Raw genomic sequence first — 19,522 nt, 5'->3', positions numbered from 1 at the left:
CAGGATATCCACGCACACACTCATTAAATCTACTGATTTTGTTTGATGAATCAAAGCAACCCCCTCATAGGTTGAGATGCAAGCAGACAAACTGTGCCTCCAGTCGCATTTTAGGATATAGATAAAAGATGAACATCAGAACCCTGAGTCTGTTGGACTTTGTGGAGAGTAAGAAGAAGACCGGTGCATCCTAGAATATGAAGAATTAAATAAGCGAATATATGTATGATAAAAACAAATTTCTCAGTCCTCATCAGAAAGGCAGTGCTGCTGAGAATCTTATACTGGCAAACAGTTCTACCCTGGGGCTTGGGGATTACATGTGCTGCGTACATGTTAAAGCATCTAAACCCTCGCCTCCGCAGAGCTGATCTGACTGCACAATCATCCCCCCTCACTCTCAGCTCCACTCCACCGGCCATGAGGCCTCTGTTCTCCCAGGATGCTTACTTCCAGATCAGCAGAGCTCTGCAGTGCCCGCGAAGGTCGGACCATGAGTAAATTTGTCATCTTGCCTCCGTGGTCGCTGGATCACCTGGGAGTTGGCCCTCTAGCTCACCATCAGTTCATGGCGTCAGGCACTCTGCCTGGAGTGAGGATTTTTCAAAATAAATGTATCAGTTTAATTGTAGAGGAAATACAGGTCAAAAGAACAGTTATTGTTTTGCTCATTGCAGTTGCACTCCCACATACTTAGACTGGCACACGTGCAAACATACACTTATTTGTAGTGCAGTCACACGTGTCTACACAAAAGCACACACACACACACACACACACACACACACACACACACACACACACACCTAACTATACACACACAAACACACGACACATCTGCAATTTCAAGGGGTGAATTGAGGACCTAGAGCCAAGGAATACCGTGCAGGGCAGAGCATATTCAATTAGCCCCTGGCAGTTCTTCACCCTCACCTATCGTCATTGCATCACATTTCAATATTGCACAGAGGTGTGCCGCCAACGCACTGCTGACACATCAAAGGGCTGCAGCAAATCCACACTCCTCCTCGGAGCCTCACAGCTATGTCACAGCTGTTCTGGGGTAGGCCAGAGAGGCACAGGGAGAGGCCATAGCAGACATATTAAAAAATGGATTCTCTATTTCCCACTTTGATGAGTTAAAGTTATCAGGCCAGCTTGTGGGTAGAGCTTGATGGTTTCCTAGTCCAGCCTGGCATGGTTAACTCTGAGGATTAAGGAGAAAGGTGATCTGGATTATAAAATGTGTATGACAGGCTAGATGTGATGAATGAATTTTAAGTGCAGCACTTTTTCAGGCTTCTACTTTTTTTACCTAAAGTTTTCTGATTAAGCTAGCTTAACCATGTCTTCTATCTGTGAAGTTCGTACCCAAGTACACCAGGACAGGGCTGGTGCACACCAAGTAGTCAATCCATTAAGCAATGTAATGACAGTCATATCCTCAGTTCGTACAATAGATGGGGCGAGGGCATAAAACCAAGATATCAAGTAATGACATCCCCTCAGTCTGTCTTTCCCTCTTCGGGCTGGTGTGAGAGGAGGCAATATGGGCAATAGTGGTTCACTGAGTGTGGTAGTTTAGGTGTTATCACTTCCTGGTTCCTTCCCTTGTGTATCTTGTGTTTTTACTTCCTGTCTGTGTTTTCCCTCCAGTTTTGATTGTTGGTCCTCCCTTGATAGTTTGCACCTGCGTCTCGTTGTCTCACCTCCCCTAGGGTATTTAGTCTGGGTCTTTTCTTTGTTCAGTGTTGGATTATTGTTGTACACATGGTGTTGTTCCTGCCGAGCATTGTCTCTGTAAGTTGTGTTGGATTCTTCGTTCTCCCGTGGACCTATTTTGGATTTTTGGATTTTCCCTGCTCCCTTGTGTACTGTTTTTCCACCTTGGACTCACTCCCCTGCTTTCACCTCTGCTAGCCGGTAACTTATCTGCCTTTTGTCTGCCTGTACATACCTGCATACCACCCCACAATAAACACGGACGTTCCAGGCTACTTCACCCTGAGACTGCTTCCTTGTCATCTGCTTTTGGGTCCACTTACCACTATACAGCACCCCTTACGACAGAATGATCCAACCAAACATGGACCCAGCAGGCAATAACCTGGAGGTAGCACCCTATCACTTAGCGCTAGCTAACCGAGAGATTCTGCTAGGCCAGCATGATCAATTAGTCCGGACTCTGACAGACCGCAAACAAGCCATGGTTTCCCAAATCACACAGCTAACCCAGCAGGTCTACCGACTCACCACCCAGCTCTCAACAGCCGGCACAACCTCGCCTACAGATCCCGGTCATTCTCCACTACCCACACGGATCACTTCAGCTACTGGCCCTGTTCGACTCGGGAACTCCTGGTCTCTGCTGGATGGCAGCAGCCATCACTCCCGGTCTCTGCTGGATGGCAGCAGCCATCACTCCCGGTCTCTGGTGGATGGCAGCAGCCATCACTCCCGGTCTCTGCTGGATCGCAGCCGCAACCTGTCCTCGCCGCCTTTGCCGGACCGCTGCAGCCTCAGGCACCACCATCACGCCATACTGGAACACAGCAGACAGCAACCCCTGCCTGGTGGCAACTGCTCCCCGCTCCCGTACTCCCTACTGGATCGCAGTCTAATCTCTTGCTGGCTCCATGTCCAGCCGCCTCGCCGCCGGCTCCTGACCCTGCCGCTTCGGCGCCATGCCTTGATGTCCCGCCGGCTCCATGTCCAGCCGCCGGCTCCCTGTCCCAAGGCCCTGCCGCTTCGGCGCCGGCTCCTGGCCCTACCACTTCGGCGCCGTGCCTTGATGTCCAGCCGTCGCCGGCTCCACGTCCTGAGTCCCAGTCGCCGGCTCCAGGCCCAGACGCCTCGGCGCCCTGTCTTGACGTCCCGCCGTCGCCGGCTCCATGTCCAGCTGCCTCGCCGCCGGCTCCTGGCCCTGCTGCTTCGGCGCCATGCCTTGATGTCCCGCCGGCTCCCTGTCCCGAGGCCCAGCCGCCTCGGCGCCGGCTCCTGGCCCTGCTGCTTCGGCGCCATGCCTTGATGTCCCGCCGGCTCCCTGTCCCGAGGCCCAGCCGCCGGCTCCCTGTCCCGAGGCCCAGCCGCCTCGGCGCCGGCTCCTGGCCCTGCTGCTTCGGCGCCATGCCTTGATGTCCCGCCGGCTCCCTGTCCCGAGGCCCAGCCGCCGGCTCCCTGTCCCGAGGCCCAGCCGCCGGCTCCCTGTCCCGAGGCCCAGCCGCCTCGGCGCCATGCCTTGATGTCCCACCAGCTCCAGATCCTGCCGCCTCACCACCCTTCCTTGATGTCCCGCCGGTTCCAGGTCCAGCCGCCTCGTCGCCCGCTCCTGGCCCTGCCGCCTCTCCACCCTGCCTTGATGTCCTGCAGTCGCCGGCTGCACGCCCTGGTGTCCAGTCGCCGGCTCCCCGTCCTGACGTCGAGTTGGCAGTCCCCGGCCTCGCTGTAAGTCCATTGTTCCCTGAGTGGATGGGCAGGCCTCCAGAAAGGGTCAGTTCTCGCCATCAGCCTCCAGAGACTCTCGGTCTTCGCCGCCGGCCTCCAGAAGGATTCCAGCCTCCCGAAGGGATCAGTGTTCGCCGCCGATCTCCTGTGACTCTCAGTGTTCGCCGCCGGTCTTCTGTCTGGCCTTCCGATGGTGTCAGTCTCCATCACGGACCTCGGGAGATCAGCTCCGCACCTGTCCAGCCCCGGGCCATCCACCCCAGGGTCTCCCACCTGATCCGTGAATCCCTCCTCCGGACCCCCTCCGATCCCCTCCGACTTAGTTAAAACATTGTTGCCGCTGGGTTTGCCTCCCTACTTCTACACTGCCTCTTCCCCTCTCTTCTCCTTTACAGTTGGCCAAATGATTTAAGGCTCTAAATTGAATTCCATCTTCATGTATTTCTTCCAGAGGGCTCGCTAATTAAGAATTTAATTATTGCTTGGAGCAAAACACAGGCAACAAACCCCCTCATGTTTAAAATATCTTTGGACTCACCATCTCTAATTCTCCTTCTCCCCGTCTCTGCCTTTCTCTCTGTTTCCTTCCGTAAGTGTGTTTTCTGAAAGTTTTGAGGTGAACTAAAGGTAAGACATATGTTAAGATGGTAATCAGAAAGGACTATATCAGAAAGTCTCAAGAGTGAGCATGCAATGCCTGCATGATCAAAGAGTCCGGAGGTTGGACTGTAGAAAAGATATTCAGCGTTTACTGTTTGCTTAGAATAAAAACTTTCAGTGCCTAAATCCCCTAAAATAAAATTAATATTTGATTATAGCAACTGAAAAAAAGCACAACTTAAGTAGCATCCTGTGTTTTACTTTTTACTTTGACTCTCTCTGTGAGCACCGCTCAGTGTGATATTCCACAATTATGTCTCCTCTCCTAGTGCTTTGCACTAGGGCTGCCTGGAGGATTGTTCCCCTGCCTGGGGGCTCTCCACTATGTAGGCCTGTCCTGTTCACACACTGTACCTTTTTTCCCACTCTGCATTACACAGACCCTCTCATCTTGTTTCTCTGGGCCAACCCTCCAACAGCTATTTGTCACAAGCAGATATTTCAGAGAACCATGACCTCAAAGTGTGGTTGCTGGGGAATGGGAGCTTGGCGCCAGTTCTGATTGGAAACCTGCAGAGCAGAGAGAGCATGGTCAAGGTGAGTAATACTGGCTCCTCTCAGGTCCTGAGGTCAGCTAATCTCCCATGGCAATCAGGAAGGCAATAGAACGAGTGAGAGGTCCTTGAATGGGGCTGTCCAGGCCCTGACATGGCAGTGATGGGGCCAGACTGGGACAGACTTTCAGGGACAGTATTAAATGTCTCCTTTCCAACTATCCCACACACACTTGGTATGGTATACGTTGTTAGGTCTACAGCATGGCATCAAATGTGGCTCCAGAAATCTACTGATGTGGTAAAAATACACAGATGCACGTCATTATGGCTGTAGCATGTATGGTTAAATTTTAATCTACACTAGTTATACCTAATTTGTATTACAAATGTCTGTATTTTAATGAATGCAGACATCTGTAATATTCTGGCATTAAGAGATGCTGTTTTGCTGGTCAGGTCGCACTAATGAACAACATTTGAGCAGGAATGTGACTTTAAATGTGCAGGTAAACTGTTCTTGTAGCGCCGGAACAAGCAACAAATTGGCTAAGATATCTTTTGGACCCTAAAACATCTTCTAAAGGCGTTCAAATGGGAAACAGTGGATACAGATACAGATGGGTGAAAAATTAGTACAACATAAAATGTCTTAGTAGTAAGGTGCCACCATGAGCTGCCAAAATGTGCTCCATGGCATAGATGCTACAAGTTTCTTGAACTCTATTAAAGGGATGAACACCATTCTTTCAAAAGATATCGGGACGACGTGATGCAGCTGCAGAGGATGTTAACAGTTGGTGGCAGTAATGTGCTCTAAAAGTAGCAATACGCCAATAAAAGAGAAGAAGACTGCAAGCCAATGTAAACAGTGCAGGGTTTAGAGCATTCAAAAAGTAAAGGTAGTAATTGCATTCAACATGTTTGTTAGACCTTCAAGATGCACGCAATGCATTTTTGTGAAACATTAAATGTGAACAAAACCATGGCTGTTTTATAATTACAACTCCACATGGTACCTTCAAAATGACAGTGTCTCTCTCTCTGTCTGTCTCTCTCTCTCTCTCTCTCTCTGTCTGTGCATACCTTGCAGGTCATGTGTTATTACAGTCCATTGTTTTGTTCCCACAGCCACAAGTGAAATGATTTCCCAGTGGCCTGTTGCATATAATTTTGCTTAAATTGGAGAGAGGTAGGAAGAGACAGGGACGATATAGCATGTTCTGGGCCAAGTAACCATTGTACAGTACATAATTAGGCACTTTGAAGCCAGTGTTGCCTGTCCTTGGTGGGCATCTGAGTCCACTGATTTAAAATGTGTACTGTGAAAGTACTTGTCAAAATCTTGTTTGTTTCCAATGAAACCGTTTTGTTTCTAATTAAAACTGCATAGTGTACCTTTTTAAAATTTGAGTGGTCAGTTTGTAATATAATATGTACTATATTGTGTGTGTGTGTGTGTGTGTGTATATAATACGTCATAATATATGGAGTGTAACCACATGCAATGTAATAATAATTTAAAATATGACACAGTGCACCAGTTTAGCCAAAAAATCAGTTAAAGAATTTCAACCATGCAGATATGCATCAAGTTGTATTAAGATTAACTATCATGCCTTATTAAGTAATAAGTTTATAGTTACAAATCTGTTTTGCATCTCATATCATTTTATTTCCATCTTGTGTCCTACTTTTTAGCCATATGTAATTGTATATGAGGCATAATATATTTAGTACCTGTCTGCATTACATACCTTTTGCATCACCTTTGTGGTAATAATAATCAGTGAGCAGCCTGAGAACGGGAGGCTCAGAAACTGCAGTAAGTATGTCAAGAAATCGAATGATATCTTATTACAAATAGAACTAAATACTGTAGCAATATGATGACTCAGACTCTCATACACACAACTGCAAACAGTGAAGTTGCTTAGTGTACAAATGTAATATGATTAATACAAAACTCTCTCACTCTCTTCATAAGCAAATTACTGCCGCCTCTGTGGCTAAAGAAGTGTCATCTGCATTCTCAAAAGAGGCAAGAGGGAATGTGGTGTGACATATTCCCCTAATGATATGATGTACATACTGTAAATCATTAAAGGATGCATTTGCTGAATAATATTCTAACTTCTATAATGAAGATAATAAAGAGCACTCATCCCTTTCTCCTCGAATTACTGCACACGCATAGACTGCAGTTGTATAATTAATATGTTCTGAAATCAGTAATTAATAGAAAGGTTGGCATGCACATAATTCTGTGATTTAATCTATTAAGCCTCGGATTTCAGAGTCAAATCACTCTTCCGTGAAACCACTTTGAATTTTAATTTGTCCTTTCACAAGCTATTGTTAGCGTTTACATCTACCCTTCTCCCTCACTTTGTCTATTTCACTTTGGTAGGGTTTTCATAAAGATTTTGAGGCTGGAGCTGATGACGAGACTATTTCCCTGGATTTGATTCAGCTGTTACTCCATCTGGCGTTTGAGCACCTGAGGTAAGCCTCCCTCTACAAACAGCCTTTTCCCGTCCTTCCATGGTCTCCCTATGTAAACCGATTTTCCATTTTTGTTCTTGTGCTTCTTCAATCTTCTGGTTCCTGTGTGGATTTCAACCAACATTAACATATTTAAAAAAAACAAAACACAAGAACATGAGCCCTGCAGTGAACCTATTTCTAAATAGGTCCAATACAAATCTAGCATTCAGGAAGCGTTGATTTGCACAACTTAAATCTTTATGCATTTACATTACAATTGCATTTCCACTCAAACTTTTGATTTTCCCAACATGAATGGGAGCATGGAGCACTGATCTGATGACTCAAATTGGAACTTGCAAAGTGAACAGCCTGAGAGGCCAGATTTGATAACGCAGTGTAATACAGAGCTCTTCAGCACTAATGAACACTGCAGATGTGTCAAGCAGGGGAGGAGGGGTATGCCAACGGCAGTGTAAACAGCAGCCAATTACCTGCCTGGATGATGATTCCTTACTCCTGCTTAGTGCATACACGTGAAGAGACCAGCACATCTGCTGTGAGGCCTAGCACCAGTTTACTACACACACCGGTATCAACCATAGAGCTGCCCATTAGACACACTGCATCTCAAGCATGTGTCCTTTCATTGTCACTTCTTGTACAATTCAGTCAGTTTTGGAGCAAAAATAAATATGATCCATATGTATCATGTTGTTTTAACATAGTGTGTGACACTGAAATATACATATAATGATACATGGAAGATCATGGAAGTAATGTGTGTGATGCAATGAGAACAACATACTCCATAAGAGTGATGGTGATCTGTCCAAATTGGACATGAGCATGGCACACGCACATGCAGATACAAACATAGAGAGAATACAGTGACAGTGAAAGTATGAGAAGCAGCCATTTAGTGGGTAGTTGCATTATGTGTTTCAGTTTGTTTTTTTTTAAATGTTTGTCTTTGCACCAGTTTCTTTTCTGACAGCTCAGAAATTTCAGCTCACACTAGCATTATAATTGTTCATGTGGCATTATTATTAAGCAAAACAGACACAATAAGATTTGAACAGCAGCCACAGGGAGAAGTAGAGAGAAAGAGAGAGAAAAAGACTTGCCATCTGGATTTTTCCTGATCTCAGCCTTAGGCAAGATTGGCCGATGTGAATGACTGCCCTTCTGTAATCTTGATGCTGTATAGTCTGGTTTTGTTCTTTATGTAAGATTTATTTAACAGATGCACTCAAGATGCTTATTGCCTCCACATTTTGGAACAATCTGTTTTAATGTATTCACACCTTTTTAGGAGAAGTTCCTTCTCATAAACATACCTGCGAAAAGTAAGCTGTTGTGCACCAAGTCATGCTCTTAATAAGTCAGATTTGGCAAGCTGGCATTGCTTGCTTTGATGACATGCTAATCCATAAACTATTTCAAGTTCATCATTCAAGTCCTTGATGAAGTCGTTTCTTGAGAAAAGAAAGGAAAATTATGTCCACTCACTGAAGAGAAAGATTACGTTTAAAAAATGAATGAGGGAACCAGATGATAACTTGTTTAAAGAGTTAATAAATTCAAAATTCAACATTTTGTTGCCACTGCAGTGCAATACTATGTGTTCAGAGGAAAGATGTTCCAGGAATTGCAGTCATGCTCAGTCCCACAGCTAAAGTTGTTCTTTGATGTTTGCAACAGGACATCCGTATACATCTTACCCTCAGGTGCTACCCTTTATCTCTGTTTTCCTCTCAAAATAGATCTTTTACATGTACATATGGAACGAATAGACCTGAATAAACATTAGATCTTTATCACGAGATGAAGAAGCAGACATGAACGAATGCAAGCCGTTTGCACAGTGTGCCTGTTTTCTAGCCTGTCTGCATATAGTCATTTAGCCGATGCATTTAAAAGTGCCTGAAAGGCAGCTTAGCTTTCATTTGATGTGGTCAGACAGTAATGCATGGTGACAGGTCTTGACTGAAGGTAGCTCATTATTCTGAACTATAAAATAAAACAAATCAATATTAGTAATGCCTGGCTTCCCACCAAAAGGGGTACTGTACAATGCTGCAGCAGTCTGCCTGCTTTCATGTCCGCAGTGCAAAACGTTTGGAAACAGAGAATGTGACTGTTTTTATTAAGAGATATTGCTGATGCACGCTCCTGAATTGAGTAAATAAGAACATCCTTATCAGAGTGGGAAGGGTGTTTGCAGAGATTCATCTCTTTGAATTCACCAAGCTGTAAGTGGTACTCCTTCCCGCAAGAGGAAGTGGAGCTAGTAAGGGCGCTGTTGAGAGATATACTGTGGGGCGTCTACAATGTCACTGACAGAAGGAACATGCCTCTCTGGAGTCCATAATCATATTTCACTATGGAATGTGGTGATTCTGATATGATGTAAGTCTGTTTTGTGCTCCTAGGCAGAAAACGGGCACCATTGTCTCTAGGGTTTCTCAAGGCAGTCATACTTTATGATGCAGAAAGCCTAAATCTCATTACCTTTTAGTGCTATAATGCTAACACACAAGTCAACAGTGCCTTTGCTCTGTGTGAAGCACAACGCACCCAGAACTAAAGTGGCCTGACTTTATTCTGCTAGGACAAAAGGCAGGGCCCATCCAGGACTCCCAGGGGTTTAAATTAGTTACACCCCTGTCTCTGTGGCCTCTGAAGCCCCCTCACTTCTACTGCATAGGGTTACACCATGTCTCTAGTGGCAGGGCTTACTTAAAGCCCAACCCACATACTGTACCAAGACATGAGCTATCTTTGAAAATAACCTTGAGAAAGTAGGGCTGGAGGGGAGGGTTTTGGCACACTTGATTTGTCTCCTCTATAATAAGACTACATGATTTGGCCTCTCCGGAGAGTCTGTCACAGAGCAGTTGATGCTGAATGCTGCCCTCTAAAACTATTGGAAGACCAACAATACATTTAATGGTTTGGCTTAATGCAGTGCAGTTATGTAATCTCTGTGTTAAACAAAAATGAAAACGTGTGGGTGACAATGAAATAGTACATAACCAAGCACCTTATTAACCAGATAAATATGGCATATCTTTGTTATACAATGTTTAAAATGTACTGTATGGTCTGCCTTCAAGAGGAGGAATGTTTTCTAGAGAAGCTCTTTAATAGGCCTACAGGGGAAGTTTTATATATTGGGTAAGTCACTGCTCGACGTCCCAGCTGCCTTATGCAGCCAAGAAAGAAACTAACTTGTCTGAGATTGTGTGTACAATGTTAGAAAGTTGAATGTGTCCACTACACTTTATATGGTGTGCACATGTGTGTTCATATACCCTATGAATACCTTCCCAACACCCCTCCAAACACACTTTCTTCTGTCTATCAGAGCTGCCCTGTGGCCAGATCTACTGTCAGCTCTGTGACGCCTGCCATGAAATATTCACTATACCATGAGTCATGTTCAGACTGCAGGGAGAGCTGTGCTTGGCTATCCTGTTCCCAGATCAGATCTGGCAAAGAGGAGTCACTGTTCACTTTGATCCTCTGCTGGGCCTCCTGACTATAAGCTGTCTCTCCCCATGCCAAGCTGGTTCCATATACACAACTCTTTTTCTGTCATACTATGCTGGCCCCGTCTTTCTCTCTTGTTTCAACATTGACTAGCTCCTACCTGGTGTTATATAAGTCCAAAATGGGTGAAAGAAACAATACTGTAGATAAAGAGAAAGAAGGAAGTCAGAATAACAGCTTCAAGCACCTTTACTTTCACAGAAGCAACATTGTATTAGCCCTGATATCTTGTTTATGTTCAACTCTTGTTGCCGTGAACATTTGCTAAAGAGGTGCCTAAGGAGCTGTTGATGATTAGTGGCGTACAGTATGTGAGAGGCGTGATGTTGGTTCAGGGTCTCGGTTGTAAAGAGACCATAAATTAACAGAAACAAAGAATATCATCCCCCTCAGCAGCAGTGATTAATCTCACTTTGGGCATTTAACTCTGAAACTGGGTAGTAGCATGTTTCTAAGTCAGGCACCATTTGCCTGGCCATTTATTCATTAGAGAGCTCTAAAGAACTTCTGCGGACACCTCAATTCCTGCTGGAAAATGTGTTATGTTTTGCTGCTCATAAAATCCATTACCAAATGGCACTTGAGTTGTTTCACCTATTTGGCATTCATAGTGAAACCATAGTATAGACAAACACAAGCTACTTTTGGTTGACAATGCAGTTTGATTTTCTTTTTAGCAGTGGACCATATGTGTCACTGGTTCTCAAGTCCTTAATACTTACTGCACACCCTTGAGGTGCACACCAGAGCGATGGTTCTCGCTCTGGTGTGCGAGGCATTTAAAAAACATTTGCTCTACCTGCAGAGGAAACAATGTGCACTCTCTTTGTACTCAGTCACTACAACTGCATAATTGAGCTTTACACATCTGCTGTTTTACTCATTATGTCCAAAATTTGTTCTAATTTCTCAGACAAAAGCGATCTTAAAGGTTTAGATCCATTAGGCTTTCCTCAAAACCAGAAGCCAACTGTAAAAAAAAAAAAAAAAAATAAAAATAAAAAATAAAGACAGGCTTTGATTTTGTCAATGTGGTCATTAGTCTGTATGGCTTATGTATGGAATATGTATGGAATATAATAGGCCACAGTTCATCCATCCGAACAAAACGTTTTCAGTGTGTTGTACTTTTAAAACAATGTGAGGAGAAAGTCCTCTAAGGACAAACAGGCCGCCTGGAGGCGTCACAAACAGTACATTTATTGTCCAAAATAGTACACTAATGAGATACATTAAGGCTAGAGTCAAGTGTCCTTCAGGGTCTGATACAATGTCCTCTACCTTGTCAGTCCCCATTGGTGAACTGGTTAAGGTCCTCAAACTGATCAATAGAAAAACAGTCTGTCTGAGTATAAGCAGCTATGTGAGTTAGTACACTTTCTCACTTGGCACCACTAATCTGTCGGTCTGTTGTTGCTATTTCTGCGGTTGTCAAGTGCCATGAAACTGACATTTCTTTTGTAGAAAGTACCAGTATTTTCAGTTTTTTCCCAAGATTGTTAGGAAAGAGAAAAGCTTTTTTAGAAATGACAAGAACTGTTCAGCTGCCTCGAAAGGCAAAACTTTTAAAGAACATTGTGTCCTTGCTTTTTTCTTTTACCCACTAGAGCTGTTCTGTTCTTGTGACTAAGTGAATGAGTGGCTGATATTGACTTTGGAACTAAATTGTCAATGAAGACTGAAAGACAATGCTTTGCATACTTGTGACAAGCAAAAAGACACTTTGGCTATGAGGGCAGAGGGTGGTTATTGAAGAAGAAGATTTCAAGAATTTTCAGCAGGGACTTTGCTCTTCTTCACAAAAAGGACTGAGCAAGGATATCATGTGGTCTCTCTCTGAACAGAAACAGAAGATACCGCGACATTTTAAAGTGCATTGATTGATAAAAAGCAAAAATGCTCTTTTCCCATCTTGAGAGTACAATTAAAACTCTATAGTGGCATGAGTTGAGTTTGACTTGGTCTTTTTAAACCAATCTCAAACTTGTTTGAGTTCTTTAATAACACATAATTATGTAAGTGTCCTTATATTTGAATTGCCTTAATGAGTGTAATTTGGAGCAGCCCTCATAGCAGGCTGCAGTGTTGTTCATTCGACACCTGCTGCCCTTGGGAGAAACAGGAAGCCCTTTTAAGAAAAAGTCTACTAATAGAACCAATTAACCAGTCGAACAAGTTCCCAAAGTAATCACCACTGAAAGGAGACTGGGTAGCACTTAAGGCCAATCAAAGTGACAGTCAATCAGAAATTAAAACACCATTAAGTTTTAGCCTTTACTTGGACTCATTGCCATTGCAGAGTGGATAGGAGAGAGATTTACCATGTCTGCCAGTGAAGTGCAGTTTTTCTGGGAAATGTCATAAAGATTGTTTTGGTCAGGTTTCCTGCTCAACACTCAAAGTGCTTTTTAATCAATGTCACAAAATAATTGTTGGAATTTATATACCATACCAAAATGTCTGATGTATAATGGCAAACAAATTTTATGTACGCATACAACCATATATGTGAAGGCCCTCTAATACCAACCATAAGGCAGGCAAATTTTAAATTCATATTTTATATAATGTATAAAATAGCACAATAACATTTCCCTCAGGGATACAAATGTTGTATGAGGATAGATCTGGCAATGGAAGACTGAACTGGATGTGAAGCTTGGCAGGAAATAGGAGCAGAGACGTACAGTAGTAGAACATCGCAGCACTTGCAATTCCTCATCAATTGAGTGGCATGAAAGAACATTTATAGCATATCTGCTGACATACTAGAAATATAATTTGTATTGATTTTTTTGAAATGCAGTGCAAAAAAAGCAGGAGTGGTTGCACAGAGAAACAACTTTTGCAGAGAGATCAGTATAGAAGAAAGCCGTATGATGAATGTAATGTCAATTCATTTCCTCAAAGATGTTTTTATTTTTCATTATATTTTTCCCCCTTTACAGTTAAAGGGAGAAAAATGCTCCTTTAAAAACATACTCATGAGTACTTAAAAAAACTGTGGCAAATTCATGGTGCCTCATGCTTCTTATAACTAGCATGCAGTCTCAGCAGAGTATGACAGTTGCTGTGATCAAGGTCAGCTCTCATCCTCCAGACCTGATTTTCCTTGTCAGTATTCCAAGCACCTCAGAAGACGTTGGCAACAGTTTTTACTTGGCAGATTCCTCACCGACCTGATAGGGCACATGGAAGAGACGCGCACTGAATAGTCGATTCTTCCAACCTGTGGTCAGCATTCCACATGCGTCCCTTGGAGCTAAACACTCTTCCTCTGCTCTCCTTTTAAGCCCTCTGACAGGAAGGATGCGATATTGCACCTGGCCTCTTTCATGGCTCCCTCTCCCCCTTTGCCTCTGCCTCGTTGTGCAACCGTTCCACCACTCCGCACTAATTGTTCATTCCTTCTCTCCCTCTTATTCCGCTCTGACACCTCCTCCCTGTAGAGCTCCAGTGCTCACTCCTTGAGAAAAGAGGACAACTCGTTATTCAAACTGTTAAACAGATGAGTTCATAAGCAAGAACAGCTCTGCACCCCAGGGTGCAGAAACAGTGAAACCTGCTATAAATCCGTTGTGATCTGAGCAGAGTTTCAGCGCAGCAGACCTTTCTGATGCCAGAATGATGAACATAACATCTTCCTGCTCAGCCTCAGTAGGTCTGTGTTGTTTAATGAAGCCCAATCAGCGGGAACAACCTGGCAAAAGATCTCAATCAAACTTCATTGTCTTATCTAATGACACCCTGTGGGACTTCCAGGTCCTGGCCTGATGCACCTCAGAGTCCAGCTCCATATCTGGCTTTTCTAATAAACATCCTGGACCCAAATGTGAATCTGTACTCATTAAAGTAGGCTTAATCAGGAGAACACGCAAGTAATAAGTTACTTTATTTTTATTTTTACATGCTTCATACTTCAAGGATGATTTAAAAGTTGTCTACGAAGCTGCAGGCTTTGTTTCTCATCAAATAGTGTAGATCATGCTGTTATTTGCACTTACATTACAGTACAGTGGGCTGTTCTTTTAATGGTAGTGTAGTATAATGTGTTTTGTGCATTGTATTACTTGTGGTGTGAGGATACTGAATTTTCCCATTTCAGGGTTAGCAATCTATTATTATCAAAAGAAAATAGAGATAATTTATTGCACTTATTTACATGGATAAAAGGTGCTCAAATTATTAAACAGTGCTTGTGGTTGCTTGTGTTAAGTGTACGTGTGCACTCAGTGATTTAAAATCTCTCTGAGACAGAACTTTTTACACCAACATAAATATTTCAGCCCAGACAGTTTAATAGACATTCGATTGTTGATATAAAACGATCAGCTGTCATGGTAAGGGGGTCAAATTAACCATCAGAGCGATCTTAAATAACCCTTTCCAAAAGAGAGTTAGTTGGTTGAATAAATACAACAATATAAACATAAAATAATGTTACATAATCAAGTGAAAATATTAGGTCCAAACAATGTCATATATAGTACAGTTCGGTCAGTGCATTAAAAAACGAGTAAACAAGTTCATGTACATGTTCCATCATTTACACGAAAGTATACAACACAACTAAGACTTATAAATAATGAACTACGATTAATTGAGTTATGAGCTCAGTTTTACTTCACACAGATCTCAGAGTCTGAGGATATAATAGTAAATGTTTTTCATTATGTATGCCAGTGCCATTTGAGCACAAGAGTTATTCAAGTAGCGTACGACTCCAGCTTCTTAGTACAATATGCAACCTTTGTGATGATAGGCAGAACCTTGTAAATGTAATTCTCAACTGATCTTCAATATTTGGATCTAGTGCTTGTATACAGCAGATGGGCAATTAAGTCAGGGTTTAGTTCACAATATGTATCGTACCTACTTCCTTTACTCGCACTCTTTTTTTAATCTCTTTTTTGTCGATACTGATATAATCTCTCTCTGCCATCAGTTCCTCCATCACTTCAACCAGGTGCACACATAGAATTTGCAGAAAAATTATTAATTAAACAGCAAGAAAAACTTAATTTTCTGATTATTGTTAAGTATTTATAGTTATTTTCTGTGATCCTCCTGGCACATATGAGAGTGATTAGGGATTCATTATAACATGGCCTGTCAGTGCTCAGCCTGTGTACATGTGTGCAGTGGATCAATGGTGATTCTCCAGTGTGGAGCCTGGCCTTGTCGTGTGGTGAGGGGGTGTGCAGGGAAGGAGCGGGCAGATTAAAGCAGCTTTGTCTGTGCGTAAGTGGATTATCAGCAGGTAGAGTGCTCCCTGTGTTTCTGCAGCGATTGTGTTAGTGCACTTCCTGCCTGGCCACAGAGAGGACCATCTGCCATTTAGCTCTGATGGATGGTCCCAAGCAGACGTCAGTCTCCTCTACGCAGAACACCTGCTGAATCCTGATCAGACTGTTGGTGCATATTAGTAAAGCCCATCACTTTGTCACGATAGCATCCGCATTTTGCTGCTGAGGTTCAAATAGGAACAACCATGCACACACACACACACACACACTCTCACTCTCAGAACTGTAAAACAAGATAAGCAGATTTGGGTGCTTAACCAATGTGGCATTGTTCCAATACATACTACACCAGGTAGACATATAAACAAGCCTCATTATGGGCTGCATTATGCCCATCGCTCATTATATCGGTGAACAGACTGTAATATTTTGACTGGCATCAATTGGACGTGGCCGTGCCAATTCCTAACAGGATTGTGTGTCTTGAAGCATAAGCTCACCCAGTGATAAAGTACAGTATGTCTAGTTCTTGCACATAAGAGAGAAAAGAGAAACAGAGGGACAGTCAAGAAAAGCAAACCAGAAGGAGGAAGAGGAGAATAATTATATAAATGCAGTATATCGAGAGAAACATCACTATAAAAAGGAAATATCCGATTGTACAAAGGATATCAAAGTCATATTGTAACCCCATGGATCAGACCAGTGGATCATTCAGACATTAGACAGTAGAAACTTTAGAAGAGGAAGAGATAACGGCCTTTCATGTGACAAGTTTGGAGACATAAATGAAAAGGGAGAATTAATCCATACGTAATAATAGAGAAGCAAAAATCTTTGTGCAAAGAAAGCTGAATTCTTTGACAAAAAAAATACCTCAGGTTGTCAAGTGACCATCAACAACTGCAAGATGTGCAAAATAGATAGAGAATTTACAAATGGAAATTTCATACAGTAAAATATTGGTATAATTTGGTACATTTGAATATTCAAATGCAGTATGTGATAGTAGCTACCACATGACAGCATATTTATCATTTTAATATCCAACAATATACATAGAAACACACGTTGACACATTTTGATTTTGTAGGCTTACCTGTAATTGCATAAATCTATTCATTTCACCAATAACAGTGCAGATTTTTGATATTACATATACATTTATTATATATACATATGTGTTAGTAGATAACAGTGAATCACTGTAAGCTCTCGGCTGCATCTGAATAAGTGTCACCAAGACACACTGGTGTATTTTTTATTATTACCTCTTCTGCCATTGTCTCATTGATTGCCATCTCCCACTTGACCTCATATATAATGCAGTTCTGTTTCAGCTTGTTCTTTGTGTGTTTTTCATATATCCCCAGAAGGCGAAAACCTTTTCCCCATTAAGACATTTATACATTTAACAGCAACTGAGTGTCAGTCACAGAACAAAAACAGGTTTTGTTGCAGTGTAGGGCTATTGACCCTCTCAGTGTCGCAGGCATGCTCTCAGTCTGATCAGAAGCCCTGATAGCCACCAAAAGGCAGCCAGAAGAAAGACCCTGTCTCCTCCTGACAACCATCTCCTACCACTCGTCACTTTATCTCATCAAGCCTGTCAAGAAATAAATTAGATTACAGCAAAAGCAGGGAAAACAGAAGCCGTGTCCTTGTGACACACGATATTGGCTGACAATCTTGTTTTGACATGAATGCTTCCGTAATTTCATGCATGTGCATTTTGAGTTGATTCCAGTTAATGCACAGCTCTGGTTTGATAATATTCAATTCAATTTTATTGATATAGTGCCAATTCATAACAGAAGGTATCTCATTGCACTTTTCCTATAGAGCAGGTCTAGACCGTACTCTTTACAGTATTATTTACAGAGACCCAACAAATCCCACCATGAGCAAGCACTTGGCGACAGTGGCAAGAAAAAACTTCCTTTAAGAGGCAGAAATCTCAAGCAGAACCAGACTCAGGGTGGATGGCCATCTGCCGCTGACGGTTGGGGGGGGGGGCACAATGCAAAGTCCACCTAGAATTTTTAAATTATAATAATGTAATGGTAGTCGTAATATTAATAAAGTAATAATAATAGGAATGATAGTCATAGGAATAATAATGATGATAATAATAGTAATAAGACTAATAATAACAATTGTAGCAGCAGTTGTCGAGCAGGAACACGGGACAGCAGGTGGCCCACAATCACAGATCTAGACTCTGCAGCTCCGGAGGCGGAAATACCTGCTGAAAGCGACAAAAGGAGAGAGGAGAGAAATGAGAAGGCACAGAACTACGGGAGAGAGAAGATGTCGAGTTAGTAACATGCATTAATATAATTCGGTTGCCTTTTCAAATTATGAAAAATGAAATTCCAACTTATTGATGTGACACACATTACAAATGTAATTACCACTGAGAACTTTAATTAAAAGGGAAAAAGATTTTGGATGATGGAGATTTTAAAAGTTGACTAAGAATTTAAAGGAGCCATCCTTTTTGTTAAACTATTGATTTTTCAAACATTAGTTTTATGAAAATATTCCGGATTTACTCAAATTAAAGAGGGAAACAAGCATCCCCAGTATAAAAGGGTCTAATGGTCCTCTACTTGTAACACTGGATTACAGATGTGGTACCCAAAATCAGTCAGTCTGTAATACTGTAGGTCAAAAAGCAAGACTCTGCATCGAGAAAGCAGTCAGACCAGAGGGTTATGGCAAGCAAGCAGCTGTCAAAAGGTAGCTCTTTGTTAGAAACCTGCTCCAGGTGATGAGCTCAGTAGTGATGGCTGGTGGGCAGGTGTGGTACGGTAAGTCCACTAGGTTAGATTTCATGAAGACTGTGCCAGATTGCTTTGCAGTGGAAGGAAAGATTCATTGTAGTAGATTTAGTACACGTAGCTTAAAGCATTCAGTTTTGAAACATTTCTGGTGCTGGACATGCTAGTCATCAGTGAGAATATCTGCTCACAGAAATATGTTGATTAGAAGACAAGGTTCCTGAGAAAGCTGAATTTCTCCACTACAGATGACCAGAGGGTGCATCTTTCACTGCTGCGGCTTCCAGCTGTTTCCGCAGCTCTGAAAACTTAGTCACCCTCACTGTTGAACTCCTCAACTTCTCTGCATTTCCAATGCGATGTTTTTTATACAGTTGTCCAGAGAAACAAAAAGTCCTTTATCCATGAGGACAGGAAAAGCCAGACATTGACTTTAGCTTTCTTAACATCAGCGAGTGGATTGCCATCATCCAGCGTGTGTGAAATGAATGAAACTGTCCTGATGGGAGTGTGAGCAGTAAACAGTACCATCAATCAAACTAAATAACAGGCAATGCAACAGATCATGGTGTAATACAGCATGCAGATGAGAGGGCACTTCAACATAATCAAAGACTTACTTGCTTGTGTGCCCATGACTATGCTACTGCATGCCAGTGTTTGCGTGCATGCTAAAAAACAATAATTTCCAATCAATTCAATCTCATCATGCAGATCTGGTTCAGAGAGGCAGAGTGAACCAATAGAATTTCTTTGCAGTAATTATATTAAAAATTCTATGCGTTGCACCTTTAATCTCAGTGTAGGCTATATTTCTTACCATGCTCTATGTTGTCTTTACCTGTTGTATGCT

At 42.6% G+C, this 19,522-nt stretch overlaps 1 long non-coding RNA gene across 2 annotated transcripts in view; it reads left to right on the top strand.

The window, feature by feature from the left end:
- LOC122883993 overlaps nucleotides 1–19,522 on the top strand; it is a 91,612-nt gene that overhangs the window by 18,983 nt on the left and 53,107 nt on the right. For both annotated transcript variants that reach the window (XR_006379771.1, XR_006379772.1), the window contains exon 4: nucleotides 7,009–7,103. This is a non-coding gene — a long non-coding RNA (uncharacterized LOC122883993). The remainder of the gene's footprint in view (nucleotides 1–7,008; nucleotides 7,104–19,522) is intronic.

The sequence above is a fragment of the Siniperca chuatsi genome, linkage group LG11 (genome assembly GCF_020085105.1).
Source record: "Siniperca chuatsi isolate FFG_IHB_CAS linkage group LG11, ASM2008510v1, whole genome shotgun sequence".
Lineage (NCBI taxonomy): Eukaryota > Metazoa > Chordata > Actinopteri > Centrarchiformes > Sinipercidae > Siniperca > Siniperca chuatsi.
This window is presented reverse-complemented; position numbering and strand designations above follow the sequence as displayed.